Genomic DNA, 16,301 nt, shown 5'->3' with positions numbered 1-16,301 from the left:
TCAGCTGGTTTCTCCTCTAGCACGGCCAGGCCTTGAGAGCACATGCCAAGAGATCAACTCTTTGCTGCTCCTTGGTCTATCATGTAAACCGTGGCCTGTCATGTTCATTAAAATGAAAATTTGTCGGATGGAATTTGCCCGACTGGCAGAATAGTTTAAATGTCAGATGTTGTTAGGCCTGGATATAAATATTATGTTTTTATTGTTAATTAATTGCAGCGCCTCAGTACCAGTGATCCAAAATCCAATTTAGTCTGCAATAGGCCTGTGGATAAGGGCCAGAGATAATGAATGCAGAGGGAAAAAATGTATTCAGTGTTCCCATTGTATCTGTCAATGTCCTCTTAGAAAAATAGCAAATTTTGGTGTGCCACTTTAACTCAAAGGGTGCAAAACAGAACAGAATTAAGACTCATTGTCTTTTGAAACCTCTCGAATGTTACTTCATGTTGAATCTGTTCCATTGCTAGCCCTGAATCTGTCCCAGCATCAAAATCTCCAGATTTGCTGCTCTGTCTCCTTTCTGTGATTTCTCCCATATTGCTTCCACCCAAGTCCCTTGCTATGTTCACAGCTCATTTTGGAGTAGCAGAACTGAGGTACCTATTCCCATAATCCTCCTCATTTCTCTTTGCTCTGTTCATTTTCCCCTCTTCCATTCACCATCAATCCTACTCTTTATTTTTTGTCTTCTTTTTGTCCTTTGTTTCGGTCCCCAGACTCGGCAGCCTATCTGTAAGTCTGCCACTGTTTGTTAAGATCATTTTGCTTCCAAATTGAGCTGGTGGCTGACAATCACTCAGAGTAATGCTGCATAACTGTTTGCATTAGAAAGGGGAGCAGAAATCTTGCTGCTGGAGCCCAGGCCTCAAAACTGACTGTTGTTGCAGAACCATGAGCCAGCAGGCATTTGCCACCACCATTCCCAACCAGTGTTTTGTGGAGTACTTGGTGTGAGCCTGGCATCTTACTCTGCCACCTTCCTGGTTTCCAAAGGCAAGTGGGTGTGCCAGGCAGAGGAAGACTAATTAAGACTTTGGAAGGCAGGACTAATGTGCTCCAGTGGTCAGGGACCCTCATTTAATTCCTGGCATCCTGGTCCATGCCAACCTCGTTCTGCCCCTGTGATTAAGCCAGCCGAGAAGCAGGGAAGGGAAGATGAACTTTGGTGTACTCTGAGTTTCCCTGTCCAGCAGTGTCTGTCAGATTAAAAATGAGAGGGAAGGAGGCCAGAGAATCTTCCAGATGGAGAGTTCAGGGGAGGGCACCACCAGACTCCCTCTCCGCAATGATGTAGCTGGGCCATCAGAACATCGGGCTGTGAGCCAGGAGGAGCACAGGCTGCTGCCTGACCCTGTAGTAGAGTAGAGGCCCGGTGGAACAGTCACCCTTGGCTTGGGGTGGGAACATACTCAGACCAGGCCCACACAGGCATGTATGTGATGGAGGCAGAGTGTTTGCCCCAAGAGCTTGGTCAGTCTGGTTAGAGGACAGGCCCTTCATCCTGGACTTCTTGTAAGAGTGTGTTCCCCGAGGCATTTGGACACTGCCAAAGCCCAGTGGGGAGCTGGGTGTTCTCCACCCTCTTTGGTTTCTCCCCTTGGATAGAATCGGCCATGTAAGAAAGGTGCCCTTCAATGGGCCCGCAGTAGCAGGAACAGCAGTGTCCGTACATCCTTGGACGGCCTCGCATGTGGACAGCAGTTCCAGACAGCAGGAGTTTAGTGAGGACACAGTGCACAGACAGCCACTCTCCACACCTTTTGGTAGCGCAATTTTGTAACTGGTTTCAGCATTCATTAAAAAGTATCCAGGGTGGATGTATAGGAACAGGATTTTGCTCAAATGAGAACTGTTTTTTAGACTCAGGCTGTCTGAGGTCTGTGTCAGCACAGAATGATAACGAATGAGGTTAAACACAGAATATCTGCCGTGACCTTCCTAAAAAATGGATTATTTTAACATTGCTTCTGTACAACCCCAGTTTCTCTCTGAGGTGACCCTATTTTTCTCAAAATAAGGTTATATGCGAGTTTGGGGAAGGTTTGAACTGTGGGGAACCAAGCTGTTTGACTTGAAATGTCATCCCGTTTTGAGGAAACATACTGGGGCCACGTTGGGGCATCCCTGTGCAAATGTCACACTGTCAGAATGTCTCCCCTGGGATTAGACTGGCCATGGTGCTTCCCAGTCCTGTCTTGCTGGTCAGACAAAGCCACTGCCTCCCCAGAGCCAGGGCGCTAACCCGGCCGGGGTCATGCTCCCTGAGATTCATGGAATTTGATTTGTCACAAACTCTCTGAATTTTAACATGCTAATTATTGGCTGATTGGTATGCAGCTCCTTAGACGTCACCTAATGATTTTCCAGAGCTCATACTCTTGGCAAATTTACTTTTCTGGTGCCTGGCAAATATGACAGCGTTGAACAGGTGTGGCGATGGTGTTTGGGGGTGTGTATGTGTACGTGTGTTTGTGTGGGTGTGTGTGTGGTGATACAAATGTAGGCTTCCATAAAGAGAGATCTTTTCATCTTAAGAAAGCTTAGAATACAAATTAAGAAAAGCAGAAAAAAGAAGAAAATAAACAAAACTAACCCTAACTTAAGAATTTTCAATTCTACGGGATGCCTGGGTGGCTCAGTGGGTTAAGCTGCTGCCTCAGGCTCAGGTCATGATCCCGAGGTCCTCGGATCGAGACCCGCATTGGGCTCCTTGCTTGGCGGGGAGCCTCCCTCCCTCTCCGCCTCTGCCTGCCTCTCTGCCTGCTTATGTGCTTTCTCTCTCTCTTTCTGACAAATAAATAAATAAAATCTTAAAAAAAAATTTTTTTTTCAATTCTAGAGGTGCCTGGCTGGCTCAGTTTTGTGGAGCATATGGCTCTTGATCTCGGGGTGATGAGTTCAAGCCCCACACTGGGTGTAGAGATTACATAAAAATTAAAAAAAAATCTTAAAAAGAAAAAAGAATTTTCAATTTTAATAGTAAAGCAAACTTACAATATTCCTTTATTAAGCAAATTTTGTTGAAAATATGTTATATGCTAGATACTGTTCTAAATGATGTGGATTCAGTGCAGAATAAGATAGATGTTGTCTGTATCTTTGTTGAATTTAGGCTCTAGTGGAAGGATTTCCACATATATTTTGAGATTATTGATTCATTTTCTAGGTGAAGTACAAAACTAAGAATTATTCTAATTACCCCTCTGAACTCTAAATATATTAGAGTTTCACAAATTCTGACTTAGAAATTCTATTAGAAATATATACATATAAATTGAAGTAAGACTTCTAGGAATGTATCTGAGAAATGTCAAGTTTCTAGTGTCTTTGCTGCTGTTTCTTGTGAACATTTAAATCAGTATGAAGATTTGAAAATAATTCCATGTGTTTAAAATAATTCATTTATCATCAGGTCGTTTAACCAGGGCTATGTTTTCCAGCTGCCTGGTTTTCACCGATATGTAGAAAAAGGTTTAAGAATCTTCTCTTGGTTGAAAATTGGCTATCATTTGAAAGGATGTTGCAATAATTTGTTGGCAGTAACAGCTCACTGAACGTAGCATAAGAAGCAAGACGAGGGCCGAATTTATTCAGTGTCTTCATTCTTGTGTCTTGTCTTCATTCCCGGGTGAACAGACTTCTTTCCCAGGTATGTAGATAATTGTTAAAGATTTAAAGGTCAATAACCAATTCTTTAATGTGGCAGTGAAGTCAGGTGAGGTCTGCAGAATGCAATGAAGGGAAATCACTCAGGTCCAGGCAGGGCTGTGTTAAGTCAAGTGTAGTTGGATGATTCCCAGAGAGAGGTTTCAGTTGGGAGAAGATGAATCGCAAAGGAAGTTTCTGTATTTGAGAATGATGTTTGTTTAAATTCAGGCTGGTTTTTAAGGGAGCTGGGGGCTGGGTAATGGAGTGAGGGGGTTGGGGCTGGCAAAGATTTTCTAGGAGGCTCTGAAAAACCACGAAGAAAAACCAGAGTGTTACTGGCCTGTACTGCTCTGCCTCCATGTTTTTGTCTTTCAGAAGCCACCGAAGCCCAAACCTATTTGGATTGATTTAAATCTAATCTGTCTTGCAGGAGGTCATATGAAGGTTACAGAGTCTGTGTGCTGCAGAACAAAATGGAGATGAGCTAGGCTTGAGGGGAATGGGAGGTCGTGTACCACCTTCCTGCTGCAGATGAAAAGGTTTCGTGGCCTGTAGAAGTTTGAGTCCTTGGAATTTTGGGCCAAGGCAAACAGGGGAAAGGGAGGACTACTTTGAGTGGCTCTTCCTGACTTTTGTCTAGAGATAATGTACTTTGGGCATTGCAACCAGAGTGGGTTTTTTTGTTTGTTTGTTTGTTGTTGTTTCGTTTGTTTGTTTTTTAAAGATTTTAAACAGAGAGGCACACAGCAAAAGAGGGAACATAGGTAAGGGGAGTGAGAGAGGGAGATTCAGGCTTCCTGCGGAGCAGGGAGCCCGATCTGATGTGTGGCTCAATCCTAGGACTCTGGGACCATGACCTGAGCCAAAGGCAGATGCTTAACAACTGAGCCACTCAGGTGCCCCAGAAACCAGAGGTTTTTTTAATCCTGATCTGCTCCTGTTTTGGGTATGTAGCACACCCATGTAGAAAATGCTTGGGCACCAGAGAGATGTATACGAAGACTATAGAATCCATGTGCACTTGTCTGCTCAACGCGTATTTACTGAAGGACTATTTGATATAGGTATAGAATCTGGGGTTCACAATGCATGGGCTGGTGTGGTTGGTTTGCACAATAAAGACCATAGGTCTTAAAGAGTTTGGACACTAATCAAGGTGATAAACATGTACACAGGAGAAAATAATTAAAGGCAATACCATGCATGCCAGTCACAAGTCATTATATGATCAAGGTGAGCCCTATTTGGTGAGTAGTTTTCTATACTTTCCCATTCCAACTCCCTTTATATTTTAGATGTATTTCTTATAAACATCATAAAGCAAGGCTTAAAAAAAGCCATTTTAAAAAATTATTCTAATAGGTGTCTTTAATCCATTCACTCTGATTTCTCATATATTTGAACTTACTTTAAATATTTTCTTTTGTATTTTCTACTCATTTATGCTTTCCTTTGTTTCTTGCCTGCTTCCATTCCAATATGCTATGGAGAATTGGCTGAGTTTTCTGTTCTTTATATTGTTCCCTAAGTTGGTTTGGACATCCCTATTATTTTGCTGATTACTCTTATGTGTTTTTAAATTGTGAAATATACCATACATACAAAATAATTTTTGGAAGTGTATAATTGTATTGTATTCTATTATAATACAATATATATCCTTGGCCAAGAAATAGAACATGACCATATTCCAGAATCTTCCCCAATCATTAGATTCCCTTGCTTTTTTTTTTTTTTTAACCGTTTTGCTACTTATGTGTTATATTCTAAAACAAGATGGTATTTTTACCTTTTTGAACATGTTGTATATAATGGAATGATACTTATAGTCTTCTGTGACTTGCTTGTTGTTTTATATCATATTTTTGAGAGGCATAGATGTTGATGTGTGTGACGGTGTTCATTGATTTTTCAAAGCTGTATAATACCTCATTGTAAGACTGTAAAAATGTATGTATTCATTGTACTGTTGATAGGTGTTTGGGTTGTTTTCAGTATTTCTTGGTAGTCTAGCAATGAGGCTCTAAACATTTTTGTATGCATCTTTGTGAGCATGTATGGAAGGGTATCTTTGACTATATACAATGAGAAAGAAATGCTGGTTATGCTTAACAAGTTAGTCAGTAACTTTAATGCATATCTTTAACAGTTTGATCAGTGTCTGTCTCTTCCTTCTAAGCAATTTATTCCCCTCCCTTATTCCATATAATTGGAACTAACAACTAATTTCACCTTATTTGGAAACCCTAAAAATTGGTCATTACTGTTATTGTTGGATTTTACAACCAAGGCTTAGTAATTATTACTTAATACCCATTATTCATTATTAAATTTACTAGATTTACCATCATGCTTGCTAATGTCTTTATTTCCGATTGCTTTTTGCTGCTCATTCCTTCCATCTGGGGTCAATTCCTTTTTATTCAAGTATGCCTTTTAGTATTTCTTTTAGCAAAACTACTATGAGCAGAAAACAATCCTTGTCCCTCCCTTGAAAAATGTCCTTATTTCTCTGTCATTTTTGAATGATAATTTGTTTAGCATGGCTATAGAATTTTTGTTGAACTTTTTTCCCCCTTAGTACTTTGAACATGTAATTTCATTGCTGTCTTGCTTTTATTTTTGCTGATGACAAGTTGTTTTGTAAGGAGTCTGTTTTTTCTCTCTGGTTGACTTTAAGGCTTTCTTTTTTTTTTTTTTTGACTTTAAGGCTTTCTATCTCCTGGTATTTTGTGGTTTCTTTCTGATGTATCTACCTGTGGATTTGCTTTTATTTATCTTGCTGAGGTCTCAGTGTGCTTTTTTCATGAGGATTCATGTCTTATTCTAGAAAATTTACATTCATTATATTTTCACATTTGTCTTTTCCTTTTCTTTGAGCTTGGCTATTTGGGTATATATGTACTTAAATTATCACCATATATTTTTTTTCTTTCTTTCTTTCTTTCTTTCTTTTTTTTTTAATTAACACGTAATGTATTATTTGCCCCAGGGATTTAGGTCTGTGAATTATCAGACTTATACATTTTACAGCACTCACCATAACACATGCCCTCCCCAAAGTCCATAACCCGGCCACCCTATCCCCACCCCCCCCCCCACCCTCCCAGCAACCCTCAGTTTGTCTCATGAGATTAAGAGTCTCTTATGGTTTGTCTCCCTCCTGATCCCATCTTGTTTCATTTTTCCCTGCCTGCCCCCCAAAACCCCTTGCCCTGCCTCTCAAATTCCTCATATCAGAGAGATCATATGATAATTGTCGTTCTCTGACCAGTTGCACTCAGCATAATACCCTCTACTTCCATCCACGTAGTTTGTTGCAAATGGCAAGATTTCATTTCATTTGGTGGCTGCAGTGTATTCCATTGTATATATATACCACATCTTCTTTATCCGTTCATCTGTTGATGGATAGCTAGATTCTTTCCATAGTTTGGCTATTGTGGACATTGTTGCTATAAACATTGGAGTGTAGGTGCCCCTTTGGATCACTACACTTTTATCTTTAGGGTAAATACCCAGTAGTGCAATTCCTGGGTTGTAGGGTAGCTCTATTTTCAACTTTTTGAGGAACCTCCATACTGTTTACCAGAGTGGCTGTACCAGCTTGCATTCCCAACAGTGTAGGAGGGTTCCCCTTCCCCCATATCCTTGCCAACATCTGTCTTATCCTGATTTGTTACTTTTAGTCATTCTGACTGGTGTGAGGTGGTATCTCACTGTGGTTTTGATTTGTATTTCCCTGATGCCGAGTGATGTTGAGCACTTTTTCATGTGTCTCTTGGCCATTTGGATGTCTTCTTTGCAGAAATATCTGTTCATGTCCTCTGCCCATTTCTTGATTGGATTATTTGTCCTTTGGGTGTTGAGTTTGATTAAGTTCTTTCTAGATTTTGGATATTAGCGCTTTATTTGATATGTCATTTGCGAATATCTTCTCCCATTCTGTCAGTTCTCTTTTGGTTTTGTTGACTGTTTCCTTTGCTGTGCAAAAGCTTTTGATCTTGATGAAGTCCCAGTAGTTCGTTTTTGCCCTTGCTTCTTTTGCCTTAGGCAGTGTTTCTAGGAAGAAGTTGCTGTGGCTGAGGTCAGAGTTTGCTGCCTGTGTTCTCCTCAAGGATTTTGATGGATTCGTCTCACATTGAGGTCTTTCACCCATTTTGAGTCTATTTTTGTGTGTGGTGTAAGGAAGTGGTCCAGTTTCATTTTTCTGCATGTGGCTGTCCAATTTTCCCAACACCATTTTTTGAAGAGATTGTCTTTTTTCCACTGGACATTCTTTCTTGCTTTGTTGAAGATTAGTTGACCATAGAGTGGAGAGTCCATTTCTGGGCTCTCTCTTTTGTTCCATTGATCTATGTGTCTGTTTTGTGCCAGTACCATACTGTCTTAATGATTACAGCTCTGTAACAGAGCTTAGTCTGGCATTGTGATGCTACCAACTTTGGTTTTCTTTTTCAACATTCCTCTGGCTATTTGGAATCTTTTCTGGTTCCATGTAGATTTTAGGATAATTTATTCCATTTCTTTGGAAAAAAATGGATGGGATTTTGATAGGGATTGCATTAGGTAGCATAGACATTTTCACAGTATTTGTTCTTTCAATCTATGAGTATGGAACTTTTTTCCATTTCTTTGTGTCTTCCTCAATTTCTTTCATGAGTCCTTTATAGTTTTCTGAGTACGGATTCTTTGCCTCTTCAGTTAGGCTTATTCCTAGGTATCCTGTGGTTTTGGATGCCATTGTAAATGGGATCTACTTCTTAATTTCTCTTTCTTCTGTCTTGCTGTTGGTGTATAGAAATGCAGCTAATTTCTGTGCATTGATTTTATATACTGCCACTTTACTGAATTCCTGTATGACTTCTAGCAGATTTGGAGTGGAGTCTTTTGGGTTTTCCACATAAAGTATCATATCATCTGGAAAGAGTGAGAGTTTGACTTCTTTGCTGATTTGGATACCTTTTATTCCTTTTTGTTGTCTGATTGCTGAGGCTAGGATTTCTAGTACTATGTTGAATAGCAGTGGTGATAGTAGACATCCCTGCCATTTTCCTGACCTTAGGGGAAAAGCTCTTAGCTCTGATATTCATTGTGGGTTTTTCATAGATGGCTTTGATGATATTGAGGTGTGTACTCTCTATGCCTACACTGTGAAGAGTTTTGATCAAGAAAGGATGCTGTACTTTGTCAAATGCTTTTTCAGCCTCTATTGAGAGTATCATACAGTTCTTGTTCTTTCTTTTATTAATGTATTATATTACACAGATTGATTTGTTAATGTTGAACCAACCTTGCAGCCCTGGAATAAATCCCACTTGTTTGAGGTGCATAATCCTTTTAATGTACTTTTGGATCCTATTGGCTAGTATTTTGGTGAGAATTTTCGCATCCGTGTTCATCAAGGATGTTGGTCTATAATTCTCCTTTTTGATGGGGTCTTTTTTGGGATCAAGGTAATGCTGGCCTCATAAAATGAGTTTGGAAGTTTTCCTTCCATTTCTTTTTTTTTGGGGACAGTTTCAGCAAAGTAGGTATTAATTCTTCTTTAAATGTTGGTAGAATTCCCCTGGGAAGCCATCTGCCCCTGGATTCTTGTTTGTTGGGAGATTTTTGATGACTGTTTCAATCTCCTTACTGGATATGGATCTGTTCAGGTTTTCTATTTCTTCCTGGTTCAGTTTTGGTAGTTTACATTTCTCCAGGAATGCATCCATTTCTTCCAGACTGTCAAATTTGCTGGCATAGAGTTGCTCATAATATGTTCTTACAATTATTTATATTTCTTTGGTGTTGGTTGTGATCTCTCCTCTTTCATTCGTGATTTTATTAATTTGGGTCCTTTCTCTTTTCTTTTTGATAAGTCTGGCCAGGGGTTTATCAATCCTATTAATTATTTCAAAGAACCCCTCCTAGTTTCCTTGATTTGTTCTACTGTTCTTCTGGTTCCTAATTCATTGATTTCTGCTCTGGTCTTTATTATTTCTCTTCTCCTGCTGGGTTTAGGCTTTCTTTGCTGTTCTCTCTCCAGCCCCTTTAGGTGTAGGGTTAGGTTGTGTACCTAAGACCTTTCTTATTTCTGAGAAAGTCTTGTATCACTATATTCTTTCCTCTCAGGACTGCCTTTGCTGTGTCCCAAAGATTTTGAACAGTTGTGTTTTCATTTGTTTCCATGAATTTTTTCAATTTTTCTTTAATTTCGTGGTTGACCCATTCATTCTTTAGTAGGATGCTCTTTAGCCTCCATGTATTTGGGTTTTTTCCAACTTTCCTCTTGTAATTAAGTTCCAGCTTCAGAGCATTGTGGTCTAAAATATGCAGGGAATGATCCCAATCTTTTGGTACCAGTTGAGACCTGATTTGTGACCCAGGATGTGATTTATTCTGGAGAATGTTCCAAGTGCACTGGAGAAGAATGTGTATTCTGTTATTTTGAGATGGAATGTTTTCAATATATCTGTGAGGGCCATCTGGTCCAATGTGTCATTTAAAGCCTTTATTTCCTTGCTGATCTTTTGTTTAGATGATCTGTCCATTTCAGTAAGAGGGGTGTTAAGTCTCCTACAGTTATTATTGTCAATATGTTTCTTTGATTTTGTTATTTACTGGTTTATATAATTGACTTCTCCCCTGTAGGGGCATAGATACTTAAAATTGTTAGACCTTTTTGTTGGGCATACTCTTTAAGTATGGTATAGTGTCCTTCCTCATCTCTTATTATAGTCTTCTGTTTAAAATCTAATTTGTCTGATATAAGGATTGCCACCCCAGCTTTCTTTTGATGTCCATTAGCATGGTAAATTGTTTTCCATCCTCTCACTTTGAATCTGGAGGTGTCTTTGGACCTAAAATGAGTCTTTTGCAGACAGCATATTGATGGGTCTTGTTTTTTTATCCATTCTCATACCCTGTGTCTTTTGATTGGGGCAGTTAGCCCATTTACATTTAAGGTAACTATTGAAAGCTATGAATTTAGTGCCATTGTAAAGCCTGTAAGGTGACTGTTACTGTATATTATCTCTGTTCTTTTCTGGTCTGTTACTTTTAGGCTCTCTCTTTGCTTAGTGGACCCCTTTCAATATTTCCTGGAGGGCTGTTATGGTGTTTGCAAAATCTTTTAATTTTTATTTGTCATGGAAGCTTTTTATCTCTCCTTCTATTTTCAATGACAGCCTATCTGAATATGGTATTCTTGGCTGTATATTTTTCTCATTTAGTACTCTGAATATATCATGCCAGTTCTTTTTGGCCTGTTAGGTCTCGGTTGTTAGGTTTGCTACAAATCTAATATTTTTACCATTGTATGTTACAGACTTCTTTTTTGAGCTACTTTCGGGATTTTCTCTTTGTAACTGAGACTTGTAAATTTTACTATTAGATGATGGGGTGTGGACTTATTTTTATTTATTTTAAGGGGGATTCTCTGTGCTTCCTGGATTTTGATGCTTGTTCCATTCACCAAATTAGGGAAATTCTCTACTATAATTTGCTCCAATATGCCTTCTGTCCCCCTCTCTCTTTCTTCTTCTGGGATCCCAATTATTCTAATAGTAATTCATCTTACGGTATCACTTATCTCTCAAATTCTCCCCTTGTGGTCCAGTAGTTGTCTCTCTTTTGCTCAGCTTCTTTAATTCTCCATCATTTGGTTTTTTATATTACTAATTGACTCTTCTGCCTCATTTATTCTAGCAGTTAGAGCCTCCATTTTTGGTTGCACCTTATTAATAGCTTTTTAAATTTCAACTTGGTTAGACTTTAGTTCTTTTATTTTCTAGAAAGGGCTTTTATTTCTCCAGAAAAGGATTCTCTAATATCTTAAATGCTTTTTTCAAGCCCAGCTAGCACCTTGATAATTGTCATTCTGCACTCTAGTTCTGACATATTACTAATGTCCGTTATGATTAGGTCCTTAGCTGTCGGTACTACCTCTTATTCTTTTTTTGTGGAGAGTTTTTCTGCCTTGTCATTTTATCCAGGTAAGAATAGTTGAATGAGAGAACAAAATACTAAAAGGGTAGCAATGACTCCAGAAAAATATATACTCGCCAAATCAGAAGAGACCCTAAACTGGGGGGAGAAAATTGGGGGAGGGATATATATTATACTGGTGAGTAGAACAGAGCTGCACACTTGATTTGGGGTGTATTTTGGTCTGTTAGAAGAAACTACCTCCTGAAATTTTAAAGAAAGAAAAACTTAGATATATACAAAAATAAGGGTAAACACAATGAAGGGTGGAATATGACTTATGAAAATTTCAAAAGATTCTAAAAAGGGAATTGATATGAAGTTGGTTGAAAAAAGAAAAAAAAAAAGAGAGGAAAGAATGTAATCAGGCTGGCGACAATAAGAAAACCATCCGCTAGATTTCTTCTATTAGAAGAAATTATAAACCATAATTTTAAAGAAAAAAAAAACCCTATATCTATACAGGAAATAAGGTTAAATACAATGAAGGGATAAAATATGAGTATAACAATGAAAAGTAAAGAAGATTTTTAAAAAGGTATTATTAATAAGATAAAATAGTTAAAAACCATTAAAATTGGAAAGAGGTAAAGTTTAAAAAGTAGAATAAGAAAAAAATAAATTAAAAAAAATTTAACTTTGAAAGACTAAAAGATCATGGGAAAAAAGCCATGAATTCTATGTGTTGCTTTCCCCTAGCTCTAGAGTTCTGCAGTTCTCATTGATCAGTGAATTTGGTCTTGGCTGGATGTTCTTGCTGATCTTCTGTGGGAGGGGTCTGTGGCAGTGATTCTGAAATATCTTTGCCCCAGGCAGAATTGCACCACCCTTGCCAGGGGCCAGGCTAAATAATCTGCTTGTGTTCACTCTTGGAGCTTTTGTTCTCTGAATGCTTTCTGTACAGTTTTGGAGGTGGAGAATGAAAATGGCGGCCTCCCAATCTCCGGCCACATAGGAGCCAAGAGTTTGGGACCCCACTTCTCAGTGCGCCCTCAGAGTAAAGCAGTCAATCCTTCCTATCTCCCTGGTCTCTGGTCATACTCTCTGCTCACCAGGCCTGTGACTGAGCATTTCTGTCTCTGGTGCATGGCCCCGTTTGGAGTCTCCAAAGCCAGCAGGTTCCTGGTGTGCATTCCCATGCTGCTGGAGGAGGAAGGAGGGGGTCTGCCCGGATCTGCTGCTTGTAGGGTCCCTGCTCGAAGAGCAGTGGCCCAAGTGTGCCTTGGATCACAGTTTAAGGTAACCCTGAGCTGAAAGCCCACTGCTTCGCTCCATCTTTGCAGCTGACTTCCCCACTCTGATACCTGGGAGATCTGCTGCATTCAGACACCCCTGGTCCTTTAGTGTCCCTGCGGGTCCTGAGACCACACTGTCTCTGCAAGGGCTCCACTTCCCGCTTAGCCTTTGGAGCAGCGTCCCTCAGTGGAGCAGACTTCTTAAAAAGTTACGACTTTTTGCTCCACTACTCTCTCACTTGCCGGGAGCCAGCTCCTCCTTCCACGGTCTATCTTCCTGTGGCTTCAGATTCACTTCTCTGCACATCCTACCTTCTGCAACGTGGTTGATTTTCTGTTCCTAGAATTGCTGCCCTTCTTCTCTTCTATCTCCTGTTGAATTTGTAGGTGTTCAGAATGGTTTGATAACTAGCTGAACTCCTGGGACCTGATGATATCTTGGTCTTCTACTTCTCCACCATCTTGGTCCTTCCAAATTATTACCATATTTTGCTTAGTTAGCATTTCTGTGTGTTTAAATTGGAAGGGCATACAGGTTGGTCTCTGTTTTCAGACCATAAGTCTCATATTTTATAAAAATGCAGTATTATACTATTTTATGTAGTTTTCCCCAAATTGTGTTTATCCCAGGTTATTTTTCTCCCAACACCATTGAAATCCATATAATAGGGGGAAGGGAAAATTTCTAATTTCTCATGGAGAGGCTTTATCTCGTGCATTAATATTCTAGGATTTATATCACAGCCCAGAAGTCTAGTCTTGGTCTTTAGTGGCCAGGCATTAGCAGTAATGGTTTCTTTGGTAAGGACTGAAGTGGGTACTTAGAACATGGAAGGAAAAGAAAAAGAACCATGGGAAAAACCATGGATTAGTTGGCCATTCCCAGCTACTTCACTATTATGAGGTGTTAGGACCTAGACAAGAGTGACAGAAAGAGGGATATCCCAAGTAGTTTTGACCTTATGGTGTCACCATATGAGTAATGATGTACTGATATTCTATCAGCCCCTTGAAATATTAGTGTGACATAAATACTATTTCCTTGGAAGGACCATGTGCCTCGTAGAAAGGGAATGGGCTCCCCCATGTAAAACTTTTTCAGAGAAATGGAAATAGAGTGTGCAGAAAGAAGTTAAGAACATAAAATGCTCGGTCAGAGTGAGTGTGCTGTGCAGCGTTTACCAGAATTGTGTCTCTGCACTTTATTGGCCATTCCCATGCTGTTGAGGTGCTCATACCCCAAAAGATTTCACTATCCATCTGACCAGGGTGTCTGACTAAATTCTGGCCTGATGTGTGTGCTGTCTGCACTTGATGACAGTCTTTTTTTGGCCTTTTGTGAGGGATGTATGAGGCCCCGGTTACTTGGCCAGTGCCACAGACAATGGCATATGGAAATTCTCCTTAGAGACATGGAGAAGAAACGTTTGGTGTTTTACTCACAGATAACACCCTACTTTTGTTTTTATCTCTTTGCAGCTTTGAAGCTCAGAGAAGAAGGAAAATCCATTGAGAACAGTCTGTAAAGGTAAGTGTATTTATTACATGGCCTTGACAAACATTGCCTTTACAACATTGATTTTTCTTTTATTCAGAGATTTAAACACTCGGATTAAAGATACAGCTGACAGGACAACTTCCTTAACCACCTGCTTGTCCCCCCTCTTAGGCAAAAGTGCTGAGCAATAGTTAGCAGAGAGCAGGAGGAAATAAAATGATGTGCTGAGGGTAGCCAAATGCAATTGTATGCTTGCTGACTTTTGCTTTCTTCTCAGCAGTTAAGACATTCCAATGGAGCTCAGTTTACTAAGATTAATGCTAGCTGGAAAAAGAATGCACTCGTACCACTTCTAGTCGATGGTTAAATAAAACCAGCTGGCCAAATAAAGCATTTAAACTAAAATGCAGAGTGGCATTTGAATTGGGTTGGATGAAATTTATCATGGAAGTCAGTTGTGCAGTTGCGTGGAGAAGCTAGTTTTGTAGAATGGAGAAAGCTAGCCAGTTTGGTATAGCTAATTTCATTCTGCCCAGTCTCCGTGGACCCTAAGTGAGTTACAGGAAATGAACTTCCAAGTTCGAAGCAATGGGAAAAGTACCCATTGGCTTTCTGTGAAACATTACAATTGTGTTGGTTTTTACATGGAAAAATGTAATTGTTTCCTCTTTGCTAGGTATATTTATAAGCATACTGCTGTACAGCATTGTTCTTTGATTCATTGTTTAATTTCTGTTCTGCATGAAGTATTTTAATTTAAAGAATTCATTCTGGAGAATTACAGGGCTGCAGTTTCATCAAGAGTCTTTGGTGGCCAGGGTGAAATATGCCATAATTTAACATTTGTTTTCATCATCAATTATGTTTTTGACAATTTTAGGGTTTTTTTCCTGTCGTTTTTATTACAGCAATCATGACCGTGACTACTTAAGTTAAAGTCGAAAAGCCATTTTGATTTACCTTATATTTTAAGTTATTCCTAACTTTATGACAAATGTACTTCTGGGGCTGAATTTTTAATGTTTGTTTTGAGAGGGAAAAGATTTTTGCAGAGAAATTGGAGAAAACCTCTTTTGAATGATCAAAACATGAGGTATAAAAGCACCATTTGGAGGTTCTGCTTTGGAATGACTAAACTCTGGTGCATGAAGGATGGTTGGCATGGAATTTTTCTCTAATGGTTTTCAGGCATATAACTTACACACCTCTGGACCACTGAGCCACATCTTGGAGTAAAGCGGTACTTGATGGCATCTTAGAAATAAATTCTCATAAATTATTGGGGCTGGTGATGATGTGGCAAGCTTCAGAACCTTGCAGTCTTTAGGTACCGTTATGATGCTCCCATTTCTCATTGGAGAATGTTTTCACGCAGCACAGACCCTTTCCTCTGCTCTCAATGAATATCCTTTGTTAAATTGTTATTTTGGAGTCAGACATGGATTCAGTCCTGGGTTGACTTTTATTAACTGTTGGACCATGGGCAACTTATTTACCCATTGTGTCTCGGTTTCCTAGTTCATGAAATGGAGGTAGTAATATTGTTTTCCTCATAAGGCTGTTGTGAAGGTTAAATGAATTATTAGGTATTAAAGGCTTGGAACAGGTCCTGGCCCACGACAAATGCTCAGTATGTGTTAGTTGCTGCTGCTCTTGTTAATATTACTGTCATCATCATTATCATCAAATCAGCATCCTTCTGAATTGATTCATTAGACATTTTGAGAAGTCTGTGCTCTTTGGAAACTTCAGGATAATGTTTACAAAATGAGCATGTCAGTACTAAAGAAGGACAAATTCTGCTTTGTCTTTAGGAATCAGAGGAAAAGATAGCTTTCAGATAAAGTGAGAAGTGAGGCCTCTGGAAGTAAGAAGTTGTCAAGGTGAAGTTTTGTAGGCATCAGGGTAAATGCTTTCTTTGGCTGTGTGTAGACAATTATTAGTTA

At 39.4% G+C, this 16,301-nt stretch overlaps 1 protein-coding gene across 7 annotated transcripts in view; it reads left to right on the top strand.

The window, feature by feature from the left end:
* Window positions 1–16,301, top strand: part of FHIT (fragile histidine triad diadenosine triphosphatase) — a 1,430,768-nt gene that overhangs the window by 24,679 nt on the left and 1,389,788 nt on the right. For 5 of the 7 annotated variants that reach the window (XM_059161363.1, XM_059161366.1, XM_059161367.1 and 2 more), the window contains exon 2: window positions 14,337–14,385. The gene's annotated coding sequence lies outside the window, so the exon portion shown is untranslated. Of the gene's footprint in view, window positions 1–3,633; window positions 3,653–14,336; window positions 14,386–16,301 lie in introns of those variants that run through there. The other 2 variants (XM_059161365.1, XM_059161374.1) reach the window with 1 other exon arrangement.

This window comes from Mustela lutreola, chromosome 2 (assembly GCF_030435805.1).
Source record: "Mustela lutreola isolate mMusLut2 chromosome 2, mMusLut2.pri, whole genome shotgun sequence".
Lineage (NCBI taxonomy): Eukaryota > Metazoa > Chordata > Mammalia > Carnivora > Mustelidae > Mustela > Mustela lutreola.
The sequence above is the reverse complement of the archived record's forward strand: the minus strand, read 5'-3'. Positions and strand labels throughout refer to the sequence as shown.